Below are 20,114 nucleotides of genomic sequence, written 5' to 3' on the forward strand. Positions count from 1 at the left end.
AGCTTGTATGTATTTAAAAATTAACAAGTATACGCTGTGATATTACAGATGAGGAAGCTTGTGTGTATTGCTGCCTTCTCCTTTGCACATAGAGGAACTCTCCCATATATGATGGGTCCTGTATTTCCCTGTGTGTCCACAGTAGCCCAGCATGGCAATGGCTGTTGTGATCTGCTCAGGCTGAGCAAGACTGTCCGGGAGATTCACAGCAGGCTGCTCACAATAAAACTTCTTTGCTCTTCCCCTGGTGTCTGAAACAAGGGAGCAGCCAAGTCATGGGCCAGAGTAAAAATGCAGTGCAAGTGGTTGCAGCACAGCAGATGGCCAGCACCCTGGTCTTGCTTGATTTACCAGTGCAAACATAGTCAATCTTTTCCACTTTATCATTTCAAAAGATATTTTTTCCTGTAATCAGATCATTGTTATTCCCTTTCTGCCCATTTGTGGTCTTTCTTTTGAGGGGCAGGAAGCCTACACCAATTACCCTTTTTTTCTTGCTGGAAACCTCTGCAGTCTCAAAATCTGCAAGAGGAAAAAAGTGTCTTGAGCGACGTTAGCTAAATTTTCTGTGCTGAACACGGATCTTAAACAAGTGAATATGACTAAAGTTTATTCAGAGATCAGACACTGTGAAAGTGAAAAACAGGCCACATGCAAAGGTCACTTTTGATAAGCAGGCCCACTTTTGCTGAAGTCAGCAGGAGGCACCTTTTCAGGGACAATTTCTTCACAGCACCAACCTACTGTTCTGTAAGAAACGAACAGCCTGAATGTGAGCCAGCAGCTTAAGTGGAATTAAGGCAGGCAAAAGCAAAGGTCAGGCTGACGTAGCAGTACTCTGACAGTGTCCAGAACTAAGCCGCATAAGCACCTGGTACAGCTATATTCCAATTCAGCAAATAAGAGGTGTGGAAGAATCCTCTGTAAACTGAGTGGAGCATTGCTCCTTCCACCTGCAAGTGAACACATGACCCTGACTGCACTAGAGCTGTCATCTCCAGCCTCAGCAGATCAAACTGACACTTCTCTGTTTCCCTACACAATGCAGTCCCAAGCATCCCCAATGGCCTGTCCAAAACTCTTCTGCCTTATCCCTTACCTGAGCTGGTGGGCAACCACCATCTCAATAGGCCAGGCTGCAGAAAAGAAATCATAAGTTTCCTGACTTGTCTGCATGACCTCTTGGCCAGCTGAAGCAAAACTGCCATCCAAAGCAGGTGCTAGCAATAATTGCCTCTTTCTGAAATCTATGGGTTGAGTGTGAAAATGGTACTACTACATATGCTAATTTCTCACTATAATATGTGCATGAGCTATTCTTTTCTCAATCCTTTATTTTGCCACATGAGTGCTTTGTTTTGAAAATCCCACGCTGTGCAGTTTCATACAGGCTCCGCTGTGCTCTCCTACATACTGTGATTCAGAGCTGGTACCTCCCACTACCCCTCCTGTGTATGGCCACCACCAGTGTCTGTGTGCACATTATAATAGTAGAACCCAGGAAGCACAGTTCACTACCGTTTTTAAAACACAGTTAAAATTGAAGGTCCTGCTCTCCTTATTCCTTTTTTCTCAGCTATTCATCTCTACTACCTAAAATACTAATTATATTGCTCATTTGGTCTAAAACATAGTTCAGCTACTAGATAGGGTACATGGAATTATTTCTCGTCTGTTTCCAATTTCTATTGTATGGTTATTTTAAAAGATAGCAGGAAAGAGTCATGTTTTATAGAGCATTTATAATCTTACCCACAAGCAGCCTAATACTAATCTTTTACTAGGGGCAAATAAGTGTTTCATTCCATGTCCATGAGACTATCACGTAGAGGCTATAATTTTCTCTCCTCTTGATAATATCCCCACCTTCCTCCACAGGTAACAATTCTCATTGCCTGGGTACTTGCCTAACTGGTTAAAAGGATTAGTGAAACTCAGAAAAATTGTTCTGAAGCAGCCTTTGCTCTTCGTGTTTCTAAAATTACATGCACAGCAACAGACCCCATTCTTTCCTGCTTTTTCATTCTATCCAGCTATATAAATTGCAATATTAACTTATCCTATAATTCTTGGTTTTATCACGTCTATGATGTCTGGAATCCAGCAGGGAAAACAAAAAGTTTTTCCAAACTTCTTTTTTGAAGGAATTATTTAGGTCTTTCTTGAAAATCAGGACTAAAATGTCAAAAATACAATCATTGTTTCATGGAAGTGTTCTCTTGGTAACTGGTTGTTTCTCAGCTCTCTATATTAATTAATTCCTGTTCATCGTGATTCATTTCTGCCAAAGTATTTGACATATTGGATGGGGATGTTATATGAGCAATATATGAACATTTTTGTATTCTGGTGATTCCTTTGTGAGATACGTTTACCATGGTAGTTACAGAAATCTTGTACATACACATTTCTTGGTTTGGATCACATGGTTCTGTCATGGACAAATCCATTTAGTACTTGTTGATTTGCAAGTTTATTGTTGACTGTGAGTTTGGTGAGATTAGATGTGTCAAAGGTGACAGAGGAGGCGTTGGGGAAATATATCTCAGGAGATCATCTTCTCATAACATGGGCTATAATGGTGTAAAACACTTTCTATAGAAATCCCATATATGATATCACAAATTTACTAGGAATGTATGACTGACTTAAGGAAAGGGTGGGAAGGGTGCTTTTTATGTTCTAAACACGCAGCACAGTTAGAAACGCAGCCCAGTATTGCTCCAGGTACACAGCCCCCTGAGTGGGAAGATAGGGGTGGGAAACACAATGAAGCCCCTAGTATCCATGACGGGATGGTTAGTAACCTGCTACATAACCTAAACAAACACAAGTCTACAGGCCAGATGGGATCCACCCAAGGGCCCTGAGGGAGCTGGCAGAAGTGCTTGCCAAGCCACTTTCTATCGTTTATCAGCAATTCTTGCTAACTGGGGAGGTCCTGGTTGACTGGAAGTTTGTGAGTATGACAGCCACCTACAGGAAGGGCCAGAAGGAGGACTCAGGGAACAACAGACCTGTCAGCCTGACCTCAGTGCCAGGGAAGGTTATGGAGCAGATCATCTTGAGTGCCACCACACAGCACGTGCAGGAAAACCAGGGGATCAGGCCCAGTCAGCATGTGTTCAGGAAGGGCAGGTCCTGCTTGACTAACCTTCTATGATGAAGTTGCCCACCTGGTTGATGAGGGAAAGGCTGTAGACACTGTCTACCTGGGCTCTAGTAAGACCTTTGACACTGTCTCCCAAAGCATTTTCCTCAAGAAGCTGGCAGCTCATGGCTTGGAATGTCAAACCCTCTCCTAGGTAAAACACTGGTTAGATGGCCGGGCACAAAGTCTTGTGGTGAATGAAGTTAAATCCAGCTGGTGGCCAGTCACAAGTGATGTTCCCCAGGACTCAGTGCTGGGGCTGCTTCTATGTAATACATCTGTCATTTACATGGACAAGAGAATCAAGTGCACCATCAGTAAGTTTGCAGATGATACTAAGTTGGGTGGGAGTGTTGACCTGCCTGAGGGAAGACAGGTTCTACAGAGGGATTTGGACAAGCCAGATCGATGGGTTGAGGCCAGTTACTTGAGGTTCAACAAGGCCAAGTGTCAGGCCCTTCATTTGGATCACAACAGCCCCATGCAATGTTACAGGCTTGGAGAGGAGCAGCTGGAGAGCTTCTTCAAGGATAAGGATAAAGACCTCGGGGTGTTGGTTGACAGACAGCTGAATATGAGCCAGCAGTGTGCCCAGGTGGCCTGGAAGGCCAATGGCATCTTGTTCTGCATCAGGAATAGTGTGGCCAGCAGGAATAAGGAAGTGATTGTACCTTTGTACACGGCGCTGGTGAGGCTACACCTCAAATATTGTATTCAATTTTGGGCTCCTCACTAGAAGAAAGGCATTGAGATGCTGGAACATGTCCAGAGAAGGGCAATAATGCTGGTGAAGAGTTTAGAGCACAAGCCTTACAAGAGGCAGCAGACGAGCTGGGGTTGTTTAGTCTGAAGAAAAGGAGACTGAGGGGAAGACCTTATTGGTCTCTACAAGTCCCTAAAAAGAGTTTGTAGCAAGGTGGGGGTTGTTCTCTTTTCCCTGGTAGCTAGTGACAGGACAAGGGCAAATGGCCTCAAGATGCACCAGGGGAGATTTAAGTTGGATATTAGAAGGAATTTCTTTAATGAAAGGGTTATCAAGCATTGGAACAGGCTGCCCAGGGAGGTAGTTGAGTCACCATCTCTGGAGGTGTTTAAAAGACAAGTACATGTCACACTTGGGGACATGGTGCAGCAGCACATGTAGCAGGGCTGGATCGATGGTTGGACTCAATGACCTTAAAGGTCTTTTCCAACTGAAACCATTCTGTAATTCTCTGATTATTAATCCAGAGATAGTCTTTAAGTGTGAATGCTTTTCTTTAATTTGGTAACATGAAAACCTTTTCCAGAACAAGCCTAAGTCCCTCACAATGTTGCCTGAGATCTCAGCTGCAAATTACAAATTTTTCATCATGTTTTGGAAAAACTTTGATTCTATGGGAGTAGATTTGTGACATTTTTTATGTAGTCATCTATATGTTGTCATTCTTTTGATGTTGAATTTTGTCCATAAAGGGTATGAGGATATAAGAGTACTCCAAACAAAGGCTCACGAAATGATGGCTCACTGATGGTAGAAAACTGCAAAGTCGATGTAATGAAGTTGTTTTTCTGAATTATGCATGCCCTTATTTATCCAGAATGCTACAACTCAACGTGCTACTATCAAATATATTCAAAGAACACTTTGAGCTTTAACCCAAAGCATCAAGACTTTGGGACAGGCTCATGTCTTAATTATTCAAGTGTTCTCAATGCAATCAGTAGTACAGTTCAGAAAAGCTAGTAATTACTTTAAGAATCCTGTGTTGGAACTGGCCCTAAGATCCCAATCACTTGCAAAAGTGACTGTAAAGCTGAGTTTCCTTGTTCCTTTTACAATCCTCTCTCTTTAGACATTATTTAGATTATTTTGTTGTATTCAAATTTTTGACAAAATGATCCAGAGTCCTACTCTCCCACAATGATGTGAGCAAACTTTTCCAGGTAAGAGCTCAGCAGTTCAATGCAGCATTTAGAATATGGGTCACAATTCTTTCTCTGATCTCTGAAAGAAGCATTAATAAGCTCTTGGCATTTAGAGAAACAATCTTTTCTCTTTCTTTCCTTTTCTTTTATTTTTTGTGTTCATTTGAACTTTTTCCTCCCCCAGCTTTCAACTTCTATAAGAAATAACCTTGGAAGAAAATTAAAACTTCTTTTTTAAACACACCACAATTTGTTGATATTTTTAAGCTCTTCAGTATAACTGCATTCACAAGTTGAATGTGTGTGCTGTTTAATATCAAACAATTGTTTTAGTGCCATTTCAAGTGTCTGGCTGCGTTCATGCCTGCTAATTAAATGTTTTATAAAAAACATACAGCCTAAATTGTGCAAAACTTCATCTACATCTGCTTCTTCTATGAAAAGATGTCCTTGGAACAACTCCAGTACATTAAACAGAAAACTGTTTATTACAAATAAGACAGTAATTTACCTGTAGGCTTTAGCATGAGTTACTGTGTATTAAATTCATCATCACTACTGACAGTCAATAATGCAAGTGCCTCTGTGGGGTAAAAGTATTATTTTAACCCTATTCAGATTCATTATGTTCTGGTGGTTTTGTGTTTGGTGGTAACCAAATATTTCTGTCCCATCTCAAAAGACTTCAAGGTAGAACAAGAAAGCAAGAAAGTCACCATGTTTCCTGCTCGCATCCAGCTCAGAGGGTCATTGCCAGCTATGGTGTGGCACCTGCAGGTTCCTTCAGGACAGAATTCTTATGCAGCAGTATCTGTATGAAGCCTTTGAGGGAGACGGTGAGACAAGTCTGTTACTGTAGGCAGACAACACATGCATTTACAGGTTATCGCTTTTATATTGTGTGTTAATCACAGCGTTCTGCAGCTTTCTCAATACCTTGCAGTTAACCGTAAAGCAAAGGAAATAAATAGAAGCAAGATGGAGCTGACAGTGCTAAGTGGAGATCCTGTCTTGTCTAGGCCATCCATCGCAACGGTGTGATGCATCCACTAGGAAACTGGTGGAGGTTTGGGCTTCTCAAGGCTATGAAGGGCCAAACTCTGATCCACTCAACCATTGCCTCCCAGACTAACCATTGCACACTTTTAAGAAAGAAAATCTTCCTTAGGCCACCTAAGGCCCACCATAAGACCACCATAAACCTCACACATACAGCTACTTCCTTCACAAAAAACTTTTTCCGTATACTTTTATATACTGAAACTTTCAATTAAGAGCATGAACCTTGTAGTGCAAGAGAATGAACTCCTAGAACTCAGCACTGAAAAGACAAGAATAATACTTAAGTTTCTTTGGCTTTCTTCATTAGCTTTCTGTAATTAAAGTTCTTCACAAAAATATATACACATGCTTATTAATAGAAACGGCTACATGTCCTTTAAGGTAAACATTTTTCTGCAAAGACACTGGAAAGAAGCTAAAATAGCAACAGCAAGTCATGTATTTCTATTTTTAAGAAGCCAAGCTGAAGGAGTCAGTGCTTGGTAATGTACATAGAGTTGTCATAGATGTGTCAGATTTAACCCCTTTCCATCATCTTCCAACAGTCCTGGAAGACTGGGGAAGTCCCACTGGACTGGAGGCTGGCTGATGTTGTGCCCATCTACAAGAAGGGTCACAGGGAGGATCCAGGGAACTACAGGCCTGTCAGTCTGACCTCAGTGCCAGGGAAAGTCATGGAGCAGGTGATCTTGAGTGCTATCATGAAGCACATGCAAGAGAACCGAGTGATCAGGCCCAGTCAACACAGGTTCACAAAAGGCAGGTCTTGCCAAACTAACCTGATCGCCTTCTATGACAAAGTGACTCGGCTGCTGGATGAGGGAAAGGCTGTGGATGTGGCCTTCCTGGACTTCAGCAAAGCCTTTGACACAGTTTCTCACAGCATTCTGCTTGAGAAACTGTCAGCCTCTGGCCTGGACAGGCGCACACTCTCCTGGGTGGAAAACTGGTTGGATGGCCGGGCCCAGAGAGTGGTGGGAAATGGTGTGAAATCCAGCTGGAGGCCAGTGACAAGTGGGGCTCTCCAAGGCTCAGTGCTGGGTCCAGCCCTGTTCAATGTCTTTATCAATGATCTGGATGAGGGCATTGAGTGCACCCTTAGCAAGTTTGCGGACGACACTAAGCAGGGTGGAAGTGTTGATCTGGTGGAAGGTAGGGAGGCTCTGCAAAGGGATCTGAACAGGCTGGACTGCTGGGCTGAGTCCAATGGCATGAGGTTTAACAAGGCCAAATGCCGGGTCCTGCACTTGGGGCACAACAACCCTGTGCAGTGCTACAGACTAGGAGAAGTCTGGCTGGAAAGCTGCCTGGAGGAGAGGGACCTGGGGGTGTTGGTTGACAGCGACTGAACATGAGCCAGCAGTGTGCCCAGGTGGCCAAGAAGGCCAATGGCATCTTGGCTTGTATCAGAAACGGTGTGACCAGCAGGTCCAGGGAGGTTATTCTCCCTCTGTGCTCGGCACTGGTGAGACCGCTCCTCGAATCCTGTGTTCAGTTCTGGGCCCCTCACCACAAGAAGGATGTTGAGGCTCTGGAGCGAGTCCAGAGAAGAGCAACAAAGCTGGTGAGGGGGCTGGAGAACAGGCCTTACGAGGAGCGGCTGAGAGAGCTGGAGTTGTTTAGCCTGGAGAAGAGGAGGCTGAGGGGAGACCTCATTAGGAAAAAATTTCTCACAGACAGGGTCATTGGGCACTGGAACAGGCTGCCCAGGGAGGTGGTTGAGTCGTCTTCCCTGGAGGTGTTTAAGGCACGGGTGGACGAGGTGCTAAGGGGCATGGTTTAGTGATTGATAGGAATGGTTGGACTCGATGATCCGGTGGGTCTCTTCCAACCTGGTTGTTCTATGATTCTATGATTTTCCTTCTGTCCCAGTAACTGCAATCTTGGTGCAGTCCATGACTGTATCAGCAGCAACAACCGTCTCTTTTCTACGTTTTCCATTTCTAGCAATATTTCCCTAGTCCAAACAAAATACAAAGGCCAAAAGTATCATCCTCCCCTTTCAATGAACTGATGCACTTCTATCAGAAAGGTGGCTCTGGTGTTACGCAGGCAGTAATCTTTTTTCATCTGTCAAAAAAACAAAAGTATATTTCGTTCTGTTTAAAAATTCTGCTGTGGCTTAGAGTTTACAATTGTAACAACCAAGACAGCAAGACTCATCTTGTATCTTTTTCTTTCAGGATTGTATATATACTTACACAAAAGACAACTGAGCATCAAATCACCGGTGGAGCCCAAAGTAAATGGAAAAACATGATGTTTCTTTATATTGTCTGCATGTTTTCTATTGCATTACTCTTAAATCATAGCAGCTACAGGTAATTAATAATTGCTATTTTCTATTAACACTAAAAAACAACATCAAGAACAGCTCCTTTTTAACAATGGCACATTTCAACTAGCTTGCCCAGGATTCTTGTTTCTATGGCCTGGGCTTGACAGACTAAGAATACACCCAGCTGGTTTTCAAACCAACACTTTCAATAGTCGGTGGAAGGGCTGTGTGACTTGTCATAAAAACAGCTGCCTCTGTCTCCCCAACCAGCCAGGAATAAGCTGAAGAGAACAAAACCTTGAATGAAAACACCTCGACTTTTCATGCAAGGACAAAAGATGGTCATTATGCATACCAGGAAGGTTCTTTTAGAGCTGATAATTACATATAAATTGGAGCGTTATAATAAAAAAATAATCATTTCTCTCTTCATTTACCTAAAATGTGATTTCTACACCCATTATATAATTACTGGTATTTTTCAGTAACGTTATTAAGAACAAATGAGCTAGTGTTTCTGAAATAATCATAAAGATGAAAATACTGAAAGTTCCTTATTAGAACTGGTTGTTCAGAATGAAGCAAGTAGCAGGAAAAAATCTTTTCTTGAAAACTACACACTGAACTTTTCTCAGTATTGAAAAAGGATCAATTTCTATCTTTCTACTGTCAAGAAATAAATTATCCCTATTATCTTCAAGACATTATTTCAAGCTCTCCATTTTTCTCAGTTCCTCATTTGTTCAGAAATATCTATCAGCTACTTACATCCAGCAGCAAACCTAAAATGAGAGGTAGAAAGATCACAAAAATTCCTAAAAGAAGAACAGCTCCCTGCTGTCACCACTCTTCTTTTCCAGAAAATGTCAGTCCACCATGAAATAAATGTTATTCCTAACACTTAGTCAAGCAATCATTCACATTTTTGAGGCTGAAATGTTTGTGTGTAAGCAACATAAGCAACATCTTCGTGAAAGAATATAAAGAAAATGAATAGCCTTCTCTTAGGAGAGATTTATATCTCCATGAACTACAGCTTACATAGCTTTAAGATGGCTGTGAGGTCATATGCCTCACCACAGTGAGCAATTTCAAATGTTTTGGAGGCTGAAAATCCATACTAAATATTATTAATATAGAGGAATGTTATTAATATAGAGGAGTGATACAGAGAACAAAGAGGAGAGAAAGACCTGTCTGTATTTCAAGGGATAAGGAGGATTAGAATCAAATGCATTAATATCATCATGTCACCACCCAGCCCACCAGAATCTTCACCTGTCTTGAGGTAAATCACTTCTTATTGCTGGTAGTGTTTTTGTAAATGGGTAAAAACACTCAGAAAGCATGAGAAATGCAGAAGAAAATCTCCAGTCCTCCAGGATGTTTTCTATTGGAAGAAGGTGAAACCCCTCACATCTCCACAATAGCCCTGGGGCTGTGGTGCTGGCATTTCCAGCATATTCTTGCTATCCTGAGCTACCCTGGGCCACAACAGCAGCAATAAAAAATAAAAAATATCATAAATAAAACTGTGGGAGAGCAGACAGAAAGACATTGCTTGGGTCCACCAAACTTGAGTCTCTTTTCCTCTGGCCCACACTCAGGGCCACCAGGTGCTTCCTTCTGTTGAGGGCTTCCTCCTAGGGTGGAAGCTGTTTCTCTTCCAGCAGGAGGCTACAGGTTAGATTTGAGCAGACAATAAGAAATAAAACGCTTCACTGCTGAGGTGGAGGGGTGAGCAAGACACTTAATTTTCAAGATTTTGTTTCATTTGTAATGAGAGGGTAGTAATTATAGTAAAGAAACTTTTTCAACACATCATAATTTATTCAACTCCTTGCAGATTTCATCTCTTTCACTCCACTGATGACGGGAAGAACTTCTGTCCTCAGCTGACTTAGACTATTGAAGTAGCTTCAGTTTGCTGCCTCAGTTTGCACCCATTGCCTCTTGTTCTGTCACTGGGTACGACCAAGATGAGTCTGGCTTTCCCGTCTTTACTCACTCCCATCGGGTGCACGTACACATTGATCAGATCCTCCTGAGCATTTTTTTCTCCAGGCTGAACAACTCCGGCTTTTTTAGCTTTTCCTCATATATCAGACATCCCTGTTCTTTAATCATCTTCATATCTGTTCACTGGAATTACTTCAGTAAGTCCCTGTCTCTCTTGTATTGGGAAGTCCTGATATGGACGCAGCACGCTAGACGTGTCTCACCAGGGCTGGGTGGAGAGGAAGGATCACCTCTCTACTAGTGATGCTCTATCTAATCCAGCCCAGGAGATTATTGCCTCTCTTTGCTGTGAGGGCACGTTGCTGGATCCCATTCAACTTCTGATCCAGCAGGACTTCCAAGCCATTCTCTGTAAAACTGCTTTCCAGACAGTTGGTCCCAAGCATGTACTGGTGTAAGGAGTTATTTCTTCTCAGTGGCAGGACTTGGTATTTCATTTTGTTGAACTTCATAAGACTCCTCTCTGAGCATTTCTTCAGCTTGCCAAGGTCCTTCTGAATTGCAGCACAACCATCTGTTCTGCAAATCACTTCTTCCAGTTTTGTATCACCTGCAGAATTGCTAAGGGTGCACTCTACTCCGATGGGTCTTTTCCAACTTGGTGATTCTATGATTCTGTGATTCTGCTCATCTAGGTCATTAAGTTATTTAACATTAGCCCCAGTATTGACACCCAGGGTGCACAGCTACTGACTGGCCTCCAGCTGGACTTCGAGTTGTTAATCACGACCTCATCTGGATTTCTAAAGGTTGCAGAACTAGACTTTAAGTTTTAAAGGGAATATAAATAACAGTACAGGGAATTGAAAAGCAAAGGCAGAAAAAAGTTACCCAGAGGAGTCTGCAAACTGCTAATCCAGGTATCTGGTGAATAAATTAGACAGTATCTGACATTAAGGTGAAAGTCTGTGTAAACGTGAGTAAGTTACATTGAACACAGACAGATAAAACTGGGGTAATAGAGAAGTCAAGAAATTGCTTCTTACCATGGTAAGGTAAAATAAATCTCAAAAAAGACAAAACTTGTAAAAGTATTGGGAAATAGAGCAATTGCTTGCAGACTGAAAGTATACCAGATGTTAAATCATCTGGGCACTTTAATAGCATTATGAAGTTGTTAATTTGAGTTATCACTGTGAAGGCATCCAGGACCAAATCATCCCTTTCCATCCACACCACATGGCACCTTTGGAGGCTCACAGTCATGTCCATATTGCCCCAAACATGTCTCACCTGTCTTGTGAGGTCTTAATGCACACTTGGCAAGCTACCTTCTCCCGAGCTTTCCATGGCCATTGCTGTACCATGTACCTTCTTCACAGTCTTTATAATAGTCATGTCATTACTTCTGGTTATAAAACAGGGGCTAAGAGGGAGGACCATTGGAAACAGAACATTTCAGTGGATTATCAGCCTTTTCTGTGCTCTTTCCATGCTTTGAATTATTGACAAGCATAATGCAGAGCAGTGAACATCTGCTCTGCAGGACCGGCGCATCCCAATGCACAAGGTTCCTGCAGGGATGCAGTACACTGTCACATTTCATGGAGTTCATCTGTCATCTCCCCAGCATGTGTCTTCAAGACTAGGCTCCCTCTCCTCGGAGGAAGCCCGTGAGCCTGGCTCGGCATCAGCAGTGCTTGCTGTTACCCAGGGACATGGCCAAGGCTGGTGGGGAATCAGGAGCCTTCTCTGATTAGTGTATGTTTGGTTCAATCCTGAAGCTAAGGTCCTTCCCCAGGGCGTTAGTTCAAGAGACAAGACATATGTCAGCAAATAAGATGTATCTTATTTTTGCCAGAAACCTCTGCTGCAGTCCGATACCATAATTCCTACTCAAAGAGATCTGGGCAAAGAGCAAGCCCTCTTAACACCACCTTAATATTCCATGATTTTCTAATTCATTTCATAGAGTGTGATCTGCCTCTCAGTTTCAAACACCCTGAAGTCAGCCACTTACAGACAGGGTCAGGCTTAATCCATTGAGTTAAGGGCAGGAGACTTAGGGAAAGGGCAATGTCCAGAGACATCTCTCAGAGGAAACAGACTGCACAAGACCCAGATCTTTGTTTCTCAACTATTAAAACCGAGGACTAATAGCATAAGCAATCAGAGGGAAAAAAATGTTGAAACTACCTCATCCGAACTGCCTTCTTACACAAAAACCCTGAACAAACCATCTTCATCAAACTTTTCCTGAGACTTTTAGGCTGTTTTTTCCAACTGAACCTACAAAGGAGAATGGGCATCTACTACAGGGAGGAGCAGGGTTATGTGTAAAGCCAAGCTTGGGCAAAACTGAAAAAGGATCATTCAAGCAGAAAAATCTTCGTTATTGTGGACATTTAGTGTCTGACACTAATACATCTTCCTGACACTAATACATCTTCCTGAGCAGTTTAACTTTGAAGACATTTGAAGAAAAACATAACTATGACAAAATAGTGGTTATTGCAGTCATATTTGCAGTAAAATTGTTGTGGGTATATAAAAACTGTGTAGAAACAGTGTTAAAATTTTTTAAACAATGTTTAGAAAAGCTGGAGTTCAATACAGGCCCCTACCTGACCCCATCTTAGGCCAGTGTAAAATGCTTGATGCTTGTGTCATCAGACATTCTGGAATGTTTAAAACAAAATGTATATAGATATCATCTGGCACACAGTAGATGGTTTAAAAAATGGTTTAGGAATAGATAAAAGGGGACAAGTGCAAGTTGACTTTGGTTAAGAAGGTCTATGCGTATTAGCAATACAAAAGAGCCAAATTAATATATCCTGCTCCTCAGGAATTGAAACCTGACCCAGTAACTCAAGTGAGAACTACAAATTGGCTTGGCTTCTGCAAAAGAGCTGTCTCTACTGAAGAGCAACTCAACATAAACTCTACTAAAGAGCTAAGAATCAAGATAAACTCTACTAAAGAAGTAACTCAAATGGAGAGGTCAAAAGAGCTAATGCTGCTAAAAAGTACTGAAGAGAGCTATCAGTGATTTCTGTATAAGATTTAAGAAATCTTTCACAAACGGCATCAAGTCTAGTGGAGGGTAAGGTGCATTACCATTATTAACAATATAATGTGGTCCAACATGGGTACGTCACACAGATAAGCATTTTTTATTTTACCAAGTAGAGAGCTGTTACTTACATATAGTTCAGTCTCAACATTTGGGCATGATCCATTCAGAACACAGAACAGGCATATTATTCTTACATGATTTCTTTTTTTTTTAAACTTCAGTCTTCTCCACTAGGGAAAACACAATGCTTGTGGTCCCCTAATGCTTTTAACTAGCAACTTGCAAAATAAAGAAAAAGATTGCAAGCAAATAAATTGGAGGTGGGGAGTAGGAAAAGTAGGCAGCTTGAGCTGGGCAAAGCAGGCAAGAAATGGCCTAGAAGATGGGAAATTAGAAAGACAGATGGGAGCTAATTTGCACAAGACCTTCAAGGAAAGCACAAGGAGTCTGAACTGTATGTGGAAAGCTAAAATACACGAGATTTCTCTATAATCATTCCACCAAGGGAATGATATTTAAAAGCATTAATAAAATATACATCTGGATAACACCTAATTTTCTTTCTGAGAGAATGACTCAGGTGGTCTAAGCCTCAGGACCATTCTTCATATTGTTTTCCCCATCTGTGAGGTCACTAAATAATTATGCCATTATTGCGGTTGAGGTCTCACTTCTGAGGAACTTCAGTAACACCTGGATACACCGACATTAACTGTGGTTCAGTGATCCAACTTCCTGCGGTTGCTTTAGTAACCACTTCTTTGATTCTGTCGCAGTCACTCCTCTGAAATCCCCACTAGGCTCCACTAATCAACTAATTTAGCTCTTCCTACTTACCAATGCGCTGCCCACCAGACAACAGCACTGATTGCAGGACATGCTTGCCGGGCTGGTATTTGAGAATGCCTTTGTAAATATATTCTAGTTTTCCTCAGTGTTTGAGTAAGCTTTTTTTTTCCCTCTGTTGAATATGTAATCAGCACCTGTCTAAGGATCCCAAAAGTTTGTTTCTCCATTCCAGAAAAGGCTTCTGGAAAGGTTGTGGTGGCACAGCCTCTTTCATTCTCTAGGTCTTGAATAAGGCAAATGAGCTATAACTTTACACGTCTCTTATTCTATGCCTTGCTTAGAGTAAAAGCATCTTTCCAGGATCAAAGCGAACAGGCTCTAACAAAGGTTCTTGCCATCAATAGAAAAATCACCCCACTTTGCAAACTCTCACCTCTGGAATTTTCAAAAGAGTCCCAAAAAGTTACGCATCAAGCATCCATTGTAATTCTTCAAGAGTCAGACACTGAGCTCCTTGAGTAATGCTTCAGCCAACAAATCCAATTATGTGGAGATACAGGTGATGTGACTAGAGCTGACTCTAACAATATCTCATGCTGGATGCGGACAGGACAAGGGCAGGATGACGTTAGAAGCCACGTGGCATCCTACGCTTTGAGAGGGCACTTCTAAAGCACTTTTACCTCTAGCAACTTTAGGTGCCAGGCTGCAAATAAGCTCTTTAGGTGAGCCCAAAGACCTATTGAGAGACAGTCTGAGTGCAGGTCTGAATGTGCACCCTTCTGTGGGTGTCTAAATGCCTCTTTTTGTCGTGGAAACACATCACACACCTAGCATGTGGCAGACAAATTCACTCCAGAGTCCACTCAAGAAAGAGTCACACACCAAAACGGTAGGTAAGATTTGCAGACAGCTCAAGTCTGGCTTATCTTTTTAGTAACATGGCTAGACTTGCCAAAGCTAAGTCCAGCAGTGTTGACACACAGGCTTGGATCAGGACAATTACCATGCTTTTGGGATGCTGTTGAGAGACTCTAGTACAAAAGATAAATGACATTTGTGTAAATTCCTATTACTCCTGTTATGCATATTCATTAGATAAAAGGTACCTTTTAGAACAGACTGTAATTCCGTCACTCAATTCCTTATTAGTTTTGGCCTTTTTGCACAAGCACAATAGATAGAAGGAATTCTGAAAGTCTTGGAAGGGTGCAGGGGAGACATCAGGAAAAGCATGCGCACCACAGAAGACTGTGCCAAACCAAATGAGTTTATAAAGATCACTTCACTATGTAGTCTATTTGAACATTGTACATGCCATGTATTTCACCACATATTCTTCAGACTATAAATAAATCAGATTGACATATATTCACAATCTAGCACCATCTGCTGCGTAAAAGAAGAAGGCATTTTAAAAGCACAGAAGTATCTGTTCCTTTTCTTACACGATACATCTTAATCAGTGAAATATATTCCTGTTTTTACAAATGCATAGCTTGTCTATAAATGTAACGATCATTTGAAAAGAACCATTTGAGGAAATCCCTCTAACTACACGTTCTTATTTACTGTTAGTTTCTGCACTGCAGTAAAATTCAATTATTTCCAAAACACTAAGCTGAGATGAAGAAGCGGGAAGGTCTCATTTGAAGTGTGGTGGATCAGACCTTTGAGGAAGAGATGCCTTTAACAGATAAGGGTTATGTTTTATACACAACATCTTCTAATTTGAGATAAATATTGGATTTAATAATTGAGACTATTCCATACATCATTGTATAGTGTTTTAATTTGCTAATTATATTTTTCAGCTGTTTAATACATACCCTTACAACAGGTCGTCTTTTTTTCATTAGCTGTGACAAAAGCATGAGATGTTATTCCCAACAAATTTCATTCAGGAACTGAAGTTGTACATTTCTTTTCTATTTATTACTCAGTTTAAATATATACGTATTCCTGAAATTCTACCTATTTTTAAAGGTTTTGGAAGATGGTGGCAAAGTATAGAAGCATATTCTAAAAATAAGACAAGCTGCCTCAAAAAGAGTCTAGAGTTGGGCTTGTTCAGCCTGGAGAAGACAAGGCTCCGGGGAGACCTTATAGGAGCCTTCAAGTACTTCAAGGGGGCCACAGGAAAGCTGGGGAGAGGCTTTTTATCAGGGAGTGCAGTGATAGGACAAGGGGTAATGGATTTAAACTGAAAAAGAGTAGATTTAAATTAGATACCAGGAAGAAATTTTTTACTCTAAGGGTGACGAGACACTGGGACAGGTTGCCCAGAGAAGTCATGGATGCCCCATCCCTGGAGGTGTTCAAGGCCAGGCTGGATGAGACTTTGAGCAACCTGATCTAGTGGAAAGTGTCCCTGCCCATGCTGGGGGGGTTGGTACTAGATGATACTTAAGGTCCCTACCAACCCAAAATGAAAAAATAAAGTTTAAGCAACTTTGTTGCCCCACATGAAAACAAATGGGGCATTTAAAATTAACTCATTTAATTTAACTAACTCATTCACAGTTTAAGTCTCTCACACTAAAGAACTGAAAAATTATTTTGCTTCCTCCCTCTGCTTTGTCCAAAAGGTGTGTTATTCTTAGCAAGCTGGCTCTCAGCAACACAAAATAAAGGGACAGTAAATTAAGTTTCTGCTTTAAAAACAAAAAGGGGGGGCTAGAAAAATAGCCCACAAAATTTCAGTGTATTGACACAGCAAATTCTGGCCTGTGCAAAGCTGAAGTGGTTTTCCCTGTCAGTTTTGACCCAAAGACGCCTGTCACTGTGGGCCACGTGGTACTGCAAGCCCCAACCGGAATCCTGACTGAACTCGGACCAGAGGCCGAAGACGGGCCCCAGAGTCCTTCATTTCAATCAAAAAATTGTCTGTTTTGCTTATTTCTACAAGGAGAGGTTCTCTCAACAGATAAAACCCACAAAGCATAGGCCAACCATGATATGCATTGCTGTTTGGACAAAATTTTAAGTTCCTGCTTAGCTACAAACATGCATTCTCAACAAGATGCTTTAGCCCTGTGCTGTGGCTGGCAGGAACTTGGTGAAGTACGTCTGAAAACCATGAAATATTCAGCCTCTTTGATTTTTCAATAAATATACTAGAAAAAAAAAAAGCACTCATTTTTTGATCATTTCTTTTGGTGATCTACTGCATAGTTTAGATTTCTGGAAAATGAAAAAGTGTAAGTTCTGCACAGATAAATAATACTGAGAGCTGAACTGTATTTTTATTACTCCAGTCACCTGAACAGAGCTTAAAAAATATGCTCATGCTGTAAGAACCAGTCCTGTGCTCCAAAGTTAAAGACAGGATCCAGCTGCTCTGACACACCAATAGGTTTTACAAACTACAAATGAGTATAAGGCTTCACCTCTGCCCATTATTCCTGATGTTTTCCCAGTGCAACTGTTTACACATCTGCAATGAGCCTAAAGTTACACAAACAGCAAAAATTAATTATTCCTGAGCATTCAGAAACTTAGTTTATTGATGTTCTTTTTCTAAATCATATTTTCACCGTTTCAGATCAGGACTTCAAATTACCTGGTACCAAATCCATCTCCTCAGGAACAAGCAGTCTACAGCTTCTCAAAAAACCATAAATACAAGCTCTGCCATTATCCTTGAAACAGGATAATAGATTCCAAAGCAGAATAGAAATATTACAAAACATTAAACATCAAAAAACCACACCCAGCTGCAAGTCTACAGAAAAATGTTGTGAATTTTGCTCAGTTTTCCTTAATATTTCAGAATACCAGCTCTAAACTAGCTGAACATACACCTCAGATCTAGTGATCCATTCCTTCAGCTACATTTTTTTTCAGTTGCTAAGAAACTTTCTCCTGTTACTTGTAAAATACAAGTTTATAACATCCGACATGCTGTAGGGAATCATTCCTCATTGGATTGACTTTGAATATACCTGAAAGCATTTTGTTGCTCCTAGATTTTATCTTCTATGGTCCAATGAACTTCAGTGAGCTCGAACCCAACCTTGACATGTTCCTCTTTACCTTCAGGTGATAATTCAGAAAGTAACTGCTCACAGTCAATTTTAAAATCATTCTTTTCAGACAGTTTTGAGGAAAAAAACAAGATAAAAAACAATCCTTGACCTTCACCATTCCCTGACCTGAAGCCAAGTGCAGTTAGATTTTTCTCCCATCCTCATGTCTTGCTGTCACATAAGAAGTTTGAGTCCAAGGCTTGCTGCTCACTTCATCAGGTACAGATCTGGGGATCTTTTTTTATTCAAAATACGGCTTAAAAATACAGCAACTATTTCAAAATGTACTCCCAAGCACGTAACTTGTAGTGAAAATAAAGAAACAGTTCCCTAGAAATATTTTCATCCTGGATGCACCCAAATGGATTAATTGGCTTTTCTGGATCAATAAATCATTTCTTTGCCACATCAGAGTGGTGACTTGAGAAAGGGACCCTTAAGAACACGCCTGCTTTCATACCTGTATCAATCTAAGACTCAGAGCTTTCTGGACAGATCACGTCTGTGCACTTGTAAATTTAAAATAAGAGCTTAATGCAAAAAGCTTTGAAACTATGTCCCTTTAAATATATAAGCATTGCCTCGCTCAGAAGTTATCAAGTCCTCCATGTATTGTACTAGCAACCAGGCCAAATCCTAAACTCATTTGCATTACAGCAGACTGTATCTGTCCAGCCTAGATGTCAAAGACCTTAGCATAAGGATCACTAGCTTCACTGGGAAAAGCAGGTATTCAGCACCTTTGTAAAATCAGGTTGTTTAAAGCTGTAAACTCAAGTCTTGTGTTTAAAGCTATTCAGCAAGTTTGAAAGAGTAAGACCTAGATCCCAGGTTTGTTAGACCCTGCCCTACAGCTTGGTTGTTTGCAGGTCCATTGATCTCCCATGTGCATCCTCAGACTATAGACACAACGGTAATTACAGAATTAACTACCAAGATTACAGAATCACTAGGTTGGAAAAGATCCACTGGATCATTGAGTCCAACTATTCCTATCAATCACTAAACCACGTCCCTCAGCACCTTATCCACCGTCCTTTAAACACCTCCAGGGAAGGTGGCTCAACCACCTCCCTGGCCTGTTCCAGTGCCCAATGACCCTTTCTGTGAAAAATTTTTTCCTAATGTCCAGCCTGAACCTCCCCTGGCAGAGCTTGAGGCCATTCCCTCTTGTCCTGTCCCCTGTCACTTGGGAGAAGAGGTCAGCACCCTCCTCTCTACAACCTCCTTTCAGGTAGTTGTAGAGAGCAATGAGGTCTCCCCTCAGCCTCCTCTTCTCCAGGCTAAACAACCCCAGCTCTCTCAGCCGCTCCTCATAACACCTGTTCTCCAGCCCCTTCACCAGCTTTGTTGCTCTTCTCTGGACTCGCTCCAGAGCCTCAACATCCTTCTTGTGGTGAGGGGCCCAGAACTGAACACAGGATTCAAGGAGCGGTCTCACCAGTGCCGAGTACAGAGGGAGAATAACCTCCCTGGACCTACTGGTCACGCCGTTTCTGATACAAGCCAAGATACCATTGGCCTTCTTGGCCACCTGGGCACACTGCTGGCTCATGTTCAGTCGCTGTCAACCAACACCCCCAGGTCCCTCTCCTCCAGGCAGCTCTCCAGCCAGACTTCTCCTAGTCTGTAGCACTGCACAGGGTTGTTGTGCCCCAAGTGCAGGACCCGGCATTTGGCCTTGTTAAACCTCATGCCATTGGACTCAGCCCAGCGGTCCAGCCTGTTCAGATCCCTTTGCAGAGCCTCCCGACCCTCCAGCAGATCAACACTTCCACCCAGCTTAGTGTCATCTGCAAACTTGCTAAGGGTGCACTCAATGCCTTCATCCAGGTCATTGATATATTTCAAACCAAAACC

The sequence above is a fragment of the Phaenicophaeus curvirostris genome, chromosome 2 (assembly GCF_032191515.1).
Source record: "Phaenicophaeus curvirostris isolate KB17595 chromosome 2, BPBGC_Pcur_1.0, whole genome shotgun sequence".
NCBI classification, from domain to species: domain Eukaryota; kingdom Metazoa; phylum Chordata; class Aves; order Cuculiformes; family Cuculidae; genus Phaenicophaeus; species Phaenicophaeus curvirostris.